Genomic DNA, 13859 nt, shown 5'->3' on the forward strand with positions numbered 1-13859 from the left:
TTCAAGAGTCTGTTGTAACTGGGCCATTGTGGAGGACCTGCAGACATGGATAACTCTTAAATGTAATTTTTCCCCAGTAACAACATCCTCAAACATGTGATAGAACCTTTTTATTTTGTCACATCAACAGCATGGACACACATCGAATGAGCATGAACATTTAGCATTTTCACTAAAAATAAAATGGTACGCAGCCGTATGGCTCAGACATTTAACCACTCCAAACAGGTTCCTTGGATTTAAAGTTTTTCATTACTAGCTCAAAGCCATTTCTGACAACTGGAGTGGCTGTACAGAGTTGAAGAACAGTTTCCCTTAACCCTGAGGCAAGGTGATTGTGTTTGTTTTCTTTTGTGCCTATGTAGATGTTTGTGTGCCGGTGGAAGTTTGTGTGGCAGATACATGTTTTTTTCCTTCTTTTTTTCCCGTTTCTGAAATAGCTTTCTGACCTTTCTGTGAAGTTTTTCCTCCTCTTTTGTGCTGTCAGCCATATCCTCCTCTCCTAAATCGATGGCTGCTACTTGTGCTCTCTTCTTAGCAGCAGCACAGGACTGGCATTGCTTAATGTTTAATAATGATAACAATCTCGATCTGACCCTCTACCTTCAGTTTGACCTCTCCTCTTTCTACCTTTATGTGAATTTATTCATAAAGGCGCACAGTGATTTAACCAAAAACCAAATAGCTATGGCAAAGGCCTGAAAGAAGGGTAACAAGTTGAGGGAGAAAACACATCAAACACAGCAGTCTTCATTTACATTTTCATTTAATTTTCCTTTGGCCTGTAGCGCTGTGTACAGAATCAATCTTTCTAACTCCATTTCCAATATATTACTGAGAGACAGCAGGAAGAGAGGGGAAGTATTGATTGACTGAGTGTTCATTGTGTCTTCTCACAAAGTGCGCACTTCATAAGCACGGCAATGAAATTGCTGTTTGTTTCCTTTTTCTGTGTCTTTATTTTATGTGAAATAGTAATAATGGTTGTTTGATATGGCTGAGGTGTGACAGTCAATATACATCTCTTTCTCTTTCTGCATCTGACCGTTCACTCACTGAGCAGCCTTTCAGTCCTATCTTAGCAACTGTAACTAGGCACAATATCTCTGTCAAGGTCTGGAATTCTCCACATGTGGAGATGATGTGCATGAGAGCATCTTAAACATACATAATTTCTACCACAAGGGCTATCGCAATCAAACCAATTGACGCAATGGTTTGAGGATGTCTTTAATTAACTGCAGCTACTGTAGCTAACGGAGATAAGCGGTGCTGTTTTTGCTTTTATTTTTAGTCACGCTTTTTACTGATACTTTCAACACCATAGAAATTATTTGTGTACAAAATGATAAGCTATGTAAAATGATCCACCACGGTGTGCCCGTCTCTTAAAGCGATGTGACAAGCACGGGCTGGGTCATGTGACAAAGGGCTATTTTGATCCAAATAAGGCACAAGTCTACTGAGAACCTTTAAAAGAGATGCATCCCCACACAGACAGCATATTGCATTTATAAAACAAAATTACTGATATTGTTTTGACGACTTAATACCAAATGAGTTGCGTAGGAGTATCGATCCAGCTGTGTGGATCCAACAGGTCTTTGTATCTGTGTGGGGTAACAAGCATATTAATTAAGCTTTATGAGCATGTTTTACTTTGTGTGTTTTGTTGTGTGTACAAATAACACAGTAACAGCGCACATCATTATGCAGAATTTATTCAGTTTCCCCAGAGGTACACCTTTGCATCGAATACAATTTCAGATTTAGTTTGTTTTGAAAACTAATGAATAATGTGGGATATTGTAAGTAGCAAATTAGCAAAATATTTAAGATTAGACACTTTAATGGGGAAATTTTATATTTAATAAATTTTGGGGGGGGTTATTTTTCTATAAATGATGTAATACTGAAAGCACACAAATACCAGAGGCTGGTTAAGTGTGTGTTTAAAGCAAGCTAGAAATCTTAACAAGTCCAGCTTGCCCAGTAACGCTAAATGCATCCTATTTCATACAAGAGTTTTGAGACCACATCATCATCAGCGTGACCCTAATGCTAACTAATTTTCTAACAGTAGCTACAAATAATAAAATGTAAAATTGTGATTATAGGTGTCAAAATCCATAGTTGCTGAGCGGAAATGAAAAGCATGCTTCTTTTAAGCCCAAAATAAAAACTATTAATAATAACCTTATTTAAAAAAATAAATGATTAAGAAGAAAAAAATACTAATTACTGAGGGGGAGGGATTTAGGGTCTCTAAAACTAAGCCATTGTACTACATTGTGGAGGTAAACAGCAAGCTGCCGTGTCACAGTTTAGTTTAGCCTTTCATATGCATACCATAGTGTACATAAGTTACGCAAAGCAAGAGTAAATAGTGGATAAGTCAGTAAAACTGCAGTGACTATTCTGTGGCTTGTTGCAAACATAGATTTTTGTCTCTAGAGTTTTTGACATTAAAATAAAAATTCAGGCTGTCGGGTTCATTTGTCTTCAACCATCATTGGCAGCTGTGTATGCGATTCGCTGCCGCCACTGATGTTAGTTGCCAGTGTTTGTGTTAACTGAAAGCCTGACACTCATTCACACCTTCAGCTGGAAAGGTAGGCCAATGCGCCTCAGGACAAGTGCTCCATATACTTGCAGTATCTACTGAGATTCCAGTGATTTTCGGTGAGGAGGAGATACTCCTAATGGAGGTGTATATTAGGCAGCCAGCTGTCTGTTAGTGCAGCTCTGTGATTGATGGGAGGAGACACGCGCCATTTACTGGCCAAGCTGGAACTAGAAGGAATCTCCATCTTCTCCTTCAAAGCAGTCACAAGATACCTCACAAAGAAAATTGGCCTATTTCCATGAAGGTAAGACCTGCTAAATTCAGCACCAGTCACACAGCAATATAAGCAAGCACAAAGTGTGTGTGTGTGTGTGTGTGTGTGTGTGTGTGTGTGTGTGTGTGTGTGTGTGTTTTCTTCTTTTTCTTAGTCGTGCACACAAGCATGGGCAGTAATGAGAACCCAAACAAGGGCAATTGTTCAGGTACATAAATTGGTATTATTGCCAAGGTTCATAAATTGGCTTGCAATAGAGTTTACAGTGACTAGTTATACGATGCATCCATAACTGCGAGCACATTCACACATACAAAAATATGAACACAAACACTTTTTTGTAATTCCATCTGTCGCAGCTTACAGTTCAACTTCAGATAAATGTGCTGGAGATACCTGTCAGTCACCGTGGCTGAAAAGCCACCCACTTAAGCATTCAGATTTTTGTACTTGAATTTCCATAGTTTGTCAGCTTGGGTATGCTCCCAACATCCTACCCCCAAGTATGTTGATGGATGTATGGATGGAAGCGAGTTTAATATGAAAACCATCGTTCTATATGAGAATAAAATGACCGTGCCAGATTTCTAAATTGGAATAAACAGAACAAGTCTATAAAGATAAAGTTTGTTCTCAAATAACAATAGCGCTCTTTGCCTGTGGGATCTTTTGTGTCTTATTTGCCAAATTGCTCTCTTTCAGAGAAAAAAAACAGGATCAGACTCTTACTCTTGCATTACCACAAGTACTTTCATAACTGACAGTGTGGCAGTTAATTAAATCACCATCTCGTTCTCTCATATGTATGCTGTCCTGTGTTTAAACAGAGTAAGTTTGTCTCTGTGACTGACATACAGCATTCTGTCACCCACCCATTCATCAAGCTCTTGTGAAAACAATGGGCTGTTTGGAGCCGGTCCTGCCATCCTTTCCAGTCCAGGGGGACATGGGAGCCAAAGACAGATGCTGTCTCATCTCTGCTAATTTGATTTCTGGTGTGTGCCTGTTGGAGCTACATGGACTGCACATTAATTGAGATCATGCAAATAAGAGGGGTTTAATTTACTTAATTATAGCTTTTTTCCCCTCACAGTATTTTTTCTTGTCCCTCTCTCCTTTCTTGGGTCAGTCAAATGAATGTGTCATCTTGGTTTTCCATTAATCAGCATCCTACTTGAGAATGCTTTTAATCACTTGAGAGTGTGTTTAGTATTGTTTGTTTTTATAATAATATAACAATGATAATTATAATAATAATAATAATTATTATTATTATTAGATACGTGGAAGAAAATGCATGGATTGGTGGTTTTGCTTTGGCACAAATGTCAAAAATATACAAAAGAGTAGAGATAATGTTATATTATAGACAGCCTTCTATATAAGGAAAACGTGATTATGGTAAATGGACTGGTTGTTATATAGCGCCTTTCTACTCTTCTGAGCACTCAAAGCGCTTTACACAACTTGTGCATTCACCCATTCGCACAAGCACATTTGTCTAAGTGCTTCTTTTAGCTAACATTCACACACATTCATACTCCGATGGACGCATCGGAGAGCAATTTGGGGTTAGTATCTTGCCCAAGGATATTTGGCATGCAGACTGGGGGAAGCCAGGAATCGAACCACCAACCTTCCGATCAGTAGGTGACCTGCTCTACCGCCATGCTGAATAAACTATTGAACTGTGATGTGATTAAAACTAGTTTGTGATCCTGAGCAGCAACCTTAGTGGCTCATCAAGTTGTTACTAATGTGTTCAGTACTGGTTAATGTGACTTTACGTGTTATTAGTCCTTCACCTGTCAGTAATGATGAGTGTGGTTGCTTGGGAAACCTTTATATCTTTTTCGAGAGGGTCCTTCTTCCTAATGGTTTTACTTTCCTGTGGAAGGTGCAAACCATCATGATAAGAAAAAAAAAGAAACACACACACCAAATTATTCATTTATCCACTTTAACCATTCTGTGTGCATTCATTTGACTGACTGAAGTGGCACAAGTTCAGTTTGTTCAAGGTTTAAGAGGTGAAGGGAAACTGTCTTCAGGTAGCTTCAAAGCTGATTTAGTTATATGTTGCGGACTTACCGGGAATTCAGAATGGGTCGGTTTAGATAAGAGCTTGAGGGTGTTTGAACTGCAAGAATCCCGGAGTGCATCATCCAGTCTCTGAGGTTAATGCTGAGCTAGCTGGTGATGGTCAGTAAATATTTCCAAGACACTGGCTGATGCCTTTTGAACCCCGGTGTCATGTTTTATGTTTGTTTGCATGCCTCGGGAGTCTGAGGGTATTTTCAGACAGTCTGAGCATGCTAACGTGCTCGGATGTTTTCAGTTTGAACAAATGGAAGCAGCAGTTTGAAAGTGATATGACTTATTTTACATTTAGCACAAAGAGAACATCTTTCATTTGGTACTTGTAAATGGTAAAAAATGTTTTAGAGCTGTCTGGAATTCATGGAAAAATTATAATGTTAATCATTGTGATGGGCTCCTTTAATTGCTTAAGGTAAGTCTGTTTCGCTAGTGTTATGTTTCCAGAACTACGTAAAGATGTGCTTGGTCCTCAGCAGAGGCAAGTACAAATACTACATTACTGTACTTAAGTACAATTTTCAGCTACTTATACTTTAGTGTTTTTTTTCCTCTGACTACTTTTTCATTTTACTCCCTACATTTTTTTAAACAAATATCTGTACTTTCTACTCCTTACATTTTCAAAACAGACTCGTTACTTTTGGGTTTGGGTCGAGTTATTATTTCGTCACTGGGAGCCTCCTCCAAACATCAAAGCGATATGAAACACATGGAAGGCAGACGTGTTGGCACATTAGTCACCAGAGGATGTTGCATCAAAAGAGATGACGATTGTCAAAGCCAGGGGTTAAAAGTGGGACGGCGTTTTTTGTTTTTTGTTGTTTGTTTGTTCGTTTTGGGGTTTTGCCACCAATGTTTCCTCTAAGCTGCGCGCGTGCGCAATTGCGCACTGGTGGCACGGTCTCTGCGCAGAAAAAATCTGCGTTGCGCACAAAAAAATCCAACCTGAATTGAAATTAAAGTAAATATGTAAACAATTCTGTTTTGCAGTGTTAGTCAGTAAGTGACTGGCTGCTCCCGTATGGAATTAGAACGATGCCACCTTATCCCATAGTCCAGCCAATAATGCGATTCACATTCGTATATACGCAGCCAATCAACGTCGTTGACAGGCTATGACAGCGTCCTTATGTGCCGACACCGGTGTTTTAGCTAGCAAAGCGGCGTGGCTGATGTGCAGTGAAGCCACGTTAATGACAACGTGTACAACCATTGAAGATGTGAGCAGGACAGACGGAACAATTGACGGAAAAAGTGTGGACTTTATACCAGTTTTTAAATTGTGTTGATAGGCCACGTAAAACCAGAGTTATGATAAAAAAATATGCAATGTTTGGTTTTCTTCCTGAATACTATAGTTGTTTATATTTACTGCGGGAAGAAACGGTAAAAACGGCGTTTTATAAGGAAAACGCTCGAAAGCACTCTCCGCCTGTGAGCAAAAACAAAACCAAAACACCCCCCACCCTTTCCCATTGGTCGAAAAAAGTACCGTGTCGACCAATCAAAAAATGGCATTTGTTGTTTAGGGCGGCGGGAAGTTTTAGGAGTGACGGCGGTGTTTTGAGATGTGAGAGATTTGAGACGTTTAGCGCAAATCTTGTGTAGTTAGTGTGTAGTTAGTGTGTAGTGTAGTCAATAGTTTTGTGTGTGTCAGAACAATGAGGCGACTGCTGAATGTTACAGGTGTTACAGCAGTGATACATCTCCTGCTGTCAGGTCTGCAGGTATCAGGCTTGTGTTGTTCTCCTTTATCTCATAGTGGACAGAAATTATTTTTTGCAGTGGCACAAATAATTTGTGTGGCATCAGATTTGATGCAGAACAGCTGATTGTTCTGTAAATAGTTTGAAATGTTTATTTTAAAAAAAACCCGCCTTGGCTGCATTTTTAGGTAAACAGCTGCAAAAAACTTTGTTGTTTGCAAAACTCAGTTACTTTTTTGAAGAAGTAACTATATAATTGATTGCCCAACATTGGTCATTATATACTGTATTTTGCAGACAGAGTTACAGGACTCTCTCCCAGACCACAGACTCATACTCATAATAAGTCAGAGCTATATTTTTTTTTTAAAAAGAAAGCAATAAAGTTTTGTTTTCAAAATTGGAGTTCAAGTTATTTTTACTTCCAATAGTGTTAACATACTACACAGGTCATGAACAAGATTTTTTTAAATTTTCATTGTAAGTGGGCTAAAGCAGTTAATTAAATGTAGTGTAACATAAATGTAAATGCTGTAATTTGATTATTTTTCATAAACCATGTAACTTGGATGGATTCGATGCTGGCATAACCACAGTGCACACATCTGATGTCGCTCACAGTGGTCCAAGGGGTCGCTCAGGAGGTTTGTGCGGTCGCTCAGACACATGAAAAATTAGAGGGAACATTGTTTGCCACAATGACTACATGCATAGTTGCGGTTGCGGTACTTCCGCATCTAGCTAGCCCTACAGAAGAGGAGCATAAAGGGAGTGACTTTTTCAGTAGCAGGTAATTTCAAATGCAACGTTTCTATCAGTTCAACAAACATCAGCAAACACAGAGGCTGTTTGTGAGCAGTTTGTCGCACAGTGTGTTGCTAGCTAAAGATCCAGCTGCTGTATTTGACAGGGGGAGAAAAGAAGGAGAGCTAACTTCACTCAGAGATGGAGAAAGATAAGAAAGACCGAACAGGAAGAAGAGAGGGTAAATTTAAAGGTAAGGACTGCTGTTTGATAGACTGTGATTGTAAAGCTTACATGTAAGTCCTCAATAAATCATTTTAAATCAGATATTGTGCATCTGACATTATGTTTTATCATATTGTGAAATATACTGCAAAACAAACTGAGGTAGACTAACTGTTATTGAAAGGTTGCATGTTAGTGCAGGATGAACTGGTTAGTTTGCTTTACTGTGATGGATTTAAAGCAAAGAACAGTGTGTGGCTGTGGTTTCATGGTCAGAGTTAGGTCACATGAATTGTAGCAGAGACTCATATGAATTCTAGCTGAACATGCTGAGAGCCATTCACTAACTTTATACCGTTTAGAAAAAGACAGGATAAAGAGTCTACTGTCAGTGTAGAGGATGGATGTCAGCCAGGACAACCAATGAAACATCTGCTGACATCTGGTTTAATTAAGTTGTCTGCAGCCACAAAGAGCAGCAGGTCAACTGATCACAGCCTGTACATTAAGAAAATCTAATGGAGCTCCCAAAAGAAATTATTGTGAGTTATGATTCTTTTCCCCACACTGAGCCATTACAACCAATTTTAGGGTTCCTCCACCTGCTGAATCCACTTTAACCCCTGACTGTACTCGTTTTCCTCTTTAGAGGCGGGGTGCGTATCAAGGACAAACACTTTCAACTGTTCCCCTAATTTTTACAGTCAAGTGAATATCTACAAATACCTGTCCTTATTAGATTTAAAGATAAATATTTGGCATTGGGAGGGGTCTCCTGGGTCTCCTCCCACATTACACAGTGTAAATTGAGTTTGAAATATGCTGTCCTGAAGGGAAATTTGACTGAATGTACACAAATTGTACCTTAGTTTAATTTGCAAACACCCAGTGCAGTGGTTTAGTGCAGTTATGTGGTGATTAGTACTGTTGCTTCACAGCAAAAAAGCTCTGTGTTTGAATCCACTGGCTGGAAGGGCATTGTCTCCCTATGCCACTCTTGGTTCCCTCCGGGTCCCACAGATTCCTCCCACAATCCAAAGAAATGCATGGGTTAGGTTAATTGGTGATTCTAAATTGGCAGTGGGTGTGAAGGTGAGTGTGAATGGTTGTCTCTATGTGTTAGCCCTGCGATAGATTGGCAACCCTTCCAGGGTATATCCCACCACTCACCATATGACAGCTGGGATAGGCTCCAACACCCCTATGACACAGATCTGGATGGATAGATGGATGAATGATGAAACCAAGCATTTTCGTTAAGGTCTGATTTAAAAAGAAATGCTAATATGATGTTTATATAGCTGGCGTGCATTTACGTTAGATGGAACTGGAGTTGAACTAAAAAGTGTAGTGTTGATGCTTTGGAAGAGTTGCAAGAAAACTGACACAGAACAGCCCATATATCAGATGACTGCAGATTTGCTTAAAAAAAAGAGCATTTTGTTTAATTGTAATCAGTTTAATTCTGTCAGGCCTATCTTTAACCCTGCACTAATCAACATTGCAACATTGTGAGCTGTCTTTGAAGCCAGTTCTGTACAATAAGAGAATGAAGGCAGCATATGCTCCTGGAGTTTTTGCTGTTGTTTTGAAATCTCACCTTGGCAGAGTGAGAATAGTGTTTTAGCCTGTTTGTTGCAGAATGTGCCAGGAAATGGTAATATGGCAGACAAAAGTGTCAAAATAAATTATACATCTCTCCAAGACACACATATCATATCTGAATACATTATCACAACACAACCTGACTATGATTCAGTGTGTATTTTTATACCGATGTACTGATTTTAGGAGCTGCGCGGTATCTGTGTCGAGGAGGCACCTGCAGATAACTGCTATCCATTCCAGACATAATAACATGAAATAGCAGAGGCTGAACTCTGATCCAGGTGAAAGTTGAGGAGTATCAAAAGCAATATCTCACAGATGGCCACAGCTTCCCTTTAGAAACATCTGTTTACTGCCGCTCCACCCCCCCCCCCCCCCCCCCCACCCCACCCCACCCCTCCTGCGCAGTTGCTTCAGTGTACCTCGAAACAGGTCTTGAGCAAACATCAGCCGTCTCATGGGGCTAGAGGGGGCCTCTGCATGCCACGTCTCTGTGACTTTGTTGAAGCATTACCACGGGTGAAACTATCACCAACTGTTGCTAGCAAGTAATATCAGTCGCATCAGCAGCATCGTCAGGCATCAACGATTTTTATTCAAAAGCAGGTTAACTATTGTTATTTGGCAGCAATTATACAGCCTGTCATCAGGCCAAGTGTGTAGAATAAACACATCATTTCCCACCTATAGAGCAAGTGTGTTGTGGCTGAATTCCCACCCCCCCCCCGCAACAAACACACACACACATGCATGCACACCACCACCACCACCACCCACCCCCGCCTCCTCCACTTCTTTCCCCTTGAGTGAATCTGATAAAATTAATTGAAAAGAAAAGCAAGTAGCATCCTAAGGCAGTGTTATTGTTATTATTATAATTAGCAAACGTGGCGTGGCCCTCTGTCTCTGTGGCCTGTTAGCTCAGGGCCTAAAGCCTCTAATGAGGTGGCAGTCATGTGGCGTCAGCTCCACTTTGAAAGAGCAGTGCAGACAAAGCAGAAGGAGCTCATCACCATATCTTTGTGGGCCTGTGTGTGTGTGCATTTGCGTGTATATGCAGACAGAGTGCAAAACGGGGCCCCTGATAGCATTCGGTTGTGGTCAAGAATAAAGCGGACACCATCGACAAAAAGCATTCCAGTCCGTTAATGCACCGTTTGGATTTTTTTTTTTTAGTTCTGCTGCCTTGTTTACCCATATACTGCTAAAAGCATGGTCATTCATTATTTCAAAATGAACCTATAAAAAGCATAAAATTGGATTTATTTTAATAGGAAGTCAACAATTACTGTCTAGACACGAGTGAAAAATGAACAGTGTAGTCACTGGAAGCAGAGATAATTGTCTAGATCATCACATCATTACATCATCCAGGCATAAACATCTAAACATGAGTGAGCTTTAACTATACAGTAAGTTGGGAAAGATTTGTATCATTAATCTTGCTTTATGCTTGTTTCTGGGATTGGAACAGAAAATATGTTATCATTCTGTTGATACAATCTAGAGGAAAGCTCTGTTCTAGTTAGTGCTCCAATCCCTTTCCCTTGTACATCCCACATATTTTCTCACAACTCATCAAAACAAAGAGACGTTCTCGCTGTTTGTTTGTTCTTGTGTTGCATCATGGAAATCCAAATTTGAGCTGTTTGCACAGAGAGCAGAAAAGACTTTTATTTTTGCAGGGTAACATTTACTGCCATTTATGGCTGTTTCACAGTGTTTGTAGTAGCTCCACTGTGGATTTGAACCATGGACCTTGATATCACTATGTGATTCTTCACACAGTGTGTGAGCTAAGATCAAACTTTGTCTTTTATATGAAATAATAGTGGCTGAAAATGTTCCATTATGGTGTTTCTTGGGTGTCAGATGTGCAGTCTATTCATACAGACACAACAAAGCGCAACGTGCCGACACGTTGGTATCCAGTCGCAACCCCCAAAAGAGTTAGCAATGTAGATAAAAAAAGAATATAATGATTTGCAAATCTAAGAAAGACAAAACAGTAAAAAGCAACATTTTATTTATAATAGAACATAAAAAGATATCATATCATTACATGAGACCATAAAATGTATTTTATACCATCCCCTCTTCTTTTAACAGCAATTATCCTGCTGAAATATCCAATGTCTTCCCTGAAAAAAAGATGCTGTCTGGATGGAAGCATGTAAAAGCTCCTAAACCTGTATATACCTTTCAGCATTGATGGTGCCTTTCCAGATGTGCAAGCTGCCAATTCCATAGGTACAGATGCACCCCTATACAATCAGAGATGCAGGCTTTTGAACTGAGCACTGATAACAAGCCAAACGGTCCCACTCTTCTTAATCTTTAACCTGGAGGACGAGGCATTCATGATTTTGAAATAAGAATTTAAAATTTCAGAACAGTAGACTTTTTGACTTTGTCTCAGTCCGTTATAAATGAGCTGTGTCCCAGAGAAGACGGTGGATCATGTTCACATATGGCTTCTTTTTTACGTGATCGAGCTTTAATCTGCATTTGTGGGTGCCACAGTGATCTGTGTTCTCAGACAATGATTTCTGGAAATGTTCCTGAGCCCGTGCAGTCATTTTCATGACAGAACCATGCCTGTTTTTAATGAAGTGTCGTAATCCGTCCAGTATTGATTTCCAGCCTTTTCCTTTGTGCACAGAGATTTCTCCAGATTCTCACAATCTTTTGACAATATCATGTCATGATGAGATTTCCAAACTATTAAGAAACATTAGATTCATATTGTAGACACTTTTTTTTTTTTTTTTTGCAGATTGGTGTCTTTACTTCTGAGAAGCTCTAGCTCTCTAAGATGCTCTTTTTTATACCCAATCATGTCACTGACCTGTTGCCAATTAACCTAATTAGATGCACATACTTTTCCAACCTTTTGTTTGCCCCTGTCCCAACTTTTTTCAAATGTGGTGCTGCCATCAAATTCAAAATGAGCTACTAATGAAACAGTAAACATGTCTAAACATTTGACCAATGTTCTACGTTTTATTGTCAATAAAATTGGGTCTGTTTTTTAAAATTGGGTTTCAGATTGCCAGGGATTAGTCATGTGGCCTGACAGCAGACAACAGCAAAAAGCAATGGTTTTGATTTTTTTATGAAATAAGTTTCTTTCTGTTTTTTTTTATCAGTAGTGATTGAAAAAATGAGAAAAAAAGGCTCAGCTGCATTTATGACAAGTTGAAAACATATATTTTGAATATACAAAGAAAATCAAACAGACACAGTGAAGAAAACAATGTATGAGGTTTCCAGGGTGACTAAGCAACAGAGTGCAAACTGTAGCGATAATAATGTTTTATTTTATCCTGTGTCTCAGCTCATGTTGAGATATTGATTTAGCAGTTTAGCTACTTTTCTTAGGACTGGATTAAGCTGCTGCCTCTAACTATAACTATAGTTATGAATCCAAGATCTGGATTCATAAAAACTGCAAACTGTTTTCATGGAGATTATATATTTATATATTTATATATGTTAATGGCATTGTTTTAAAACAGATTTCAGTCTTAACAACATTTAAATTCAATGTTAGAAGATAATGACTGTGTTTCTTCTTAGGGCAATAGACCTCACTGTTTCATATCGTCAAAACATTTTGTTAAGCAGCATATTTTTCTTATGTATGTAATAGAAAAGGAAATGAATGTATTTATTATATGCGAATGTGCAATAATGTTAAATTGTTTATCGAGCAAGCTTAGAAATGAAATGAAATGAGCAAATAACTGGCCGAGAGCGAATCTTCGTTAAACTGGTCCAGCTCATAATTAGTCATTAACACTGGAAAAAGAAAAAGGTTGAACTTGGGTGTAACCCCAGGTCCTCCCAGCTGAGATCACAGGCTGATGTTCGGCAGGAGGCAGGCTATTTCGCCTTGAGCTGAGACTTAGCACTAAAATTCAGGGGCGCACGCAGCTGTCAGAGGCCTTGATTGGTGGAAAAATGTACCAGTCATATGACCAAAAGTGAGCCCTTGCGGAGGTCTTTGAATGCAGTTTGCTGCCACACAGAAGTGTTTAGTTTCTCTGAGCCATCATGGGAAATTGCTGAGTAAAAATAAGTGGGTGTGTGTTCATGTGCACATATATACACATGGTGAAGTAGAGGGGGAGACTCAATTAAAAACCAGCTGTGCCCTATTCCTCTGTAAGCCCTCCAGCATTCCTCACCCTCCTCCTCTCATGTCTTACCCGCCATCCCCTCCTTCTCCAGTACCCCCTGCCACAAACCCCCCGCTGCACTGTAAGCTGCCTGTAAGCTTCTTGACTCATGCTGATGGATCTAATGCTTCCCCCAAAAACATGCCGGCACGCATTTGAATGTGCAGACATGTGTGCGCACATGGACATAATGAAACATGCAAACATAAAACAGCATAGCCTGCCCCTCAAATACACAGTATATGCTCATTTGCACCCCCCCGCTACTCGACGTAATTACAGCAGACTTGTGTGCCAATCCGAACGGGCTCCTTTCCACTCTCTCCAAGTCCCCGATGTACCTGTTACTGCCTCACATCAGCCAGCTCCCAGTGGCACTTGCGGTATTGAAGGTGAGATGAGAGAAAAAGAGAAATGGTTGGGAGCAGAAATACAAAGTCACAGCCTTTTGTTAC

The sequence above is a fragment of the Oreochromis niloticus genome, linkage group LG2, assembly GCF_001858045.2.
Source record: "Oreochromis niloticus isolate F11D_XX linkage group LG2, O_niloticus_UMD_NMBU, whole genome shotgun sequence".
NCBI classification, from domain to species: Eukaryota; Metazoa; Chordata; class Actinopteri; order Cichliformes; family Cichlidae; genus Oreochromis; species Oreochromis niloticus.